At 12.6% G+C, this 478-nt stretch overlaps 1 protein-coding gene across 1 annotated transcript in view; it reads left to right on the plus strand.

The window, feature by feature from the left end:
* EMH_0074170 (glucose inhibited division protein A, putative) overlaps window positions 1-478 on the plus strand; it is a gene marked incomplete at both ends in the record, with an annotated part of 4,238 nt that overhangs the window by 3,322 nt on the left and 438 nt on the right. The gene's annotated exons all lie outside the window — the stretch shown is intronic.

The raw sequence follows: 478 nt of genomic DNA on the forward strand, positions 1-478 counted from the left end.
TTTTTTTTTGGGGGGGTTTTTTGTTTCCCTATTTTTTTTTTATTTTTATTTTTTTTTATTTTTTGTTTTGTCTTGTGCTTTTTTTGTCTTTGTTTTTTTTTGTTGTTTTGTTGCTTGTTTGTTTATTTTTTTGTTTGTCTTTATTATATTTCTTTTTTTATTTTTTATTTCTTTCTTTGTTTATTTGTTTGTTTATTTGTTTGTTTCTTTGTATGTCTCTATTTCTTTTGCTGTTTATTTATTTATTTATTTATTTATTTGTCTTGTTTATTTAATTTGTTTATTTAAATATTTATATATTTATTTATTTATTACAATTTATCTATCTATTCATATTCATTTATTTTTTGATATTTATATATTTATTTATTTATATATTTATTTATTTATATATTTATTTATATATTTTAACATCTACATATATATATATATATATTTATTTATTTATTTATTTTTTTTTTTTTTTTTTTTTTTTTTT

Source organism: Eimeria mitis, genomic scaffold (genome assembly GCF_000499745.2).
Source record: "Eimeria mitis Houghton genomic scaffold, Emh_scaff4317, whole genome shotgun sequence".
NCBI classification, from domain to species: Eukaryota; Apicomplexa; class Conoidasida; order Eucoccidiorida; family Eimeriidae; genus Eimeria; species Eimeria mitis.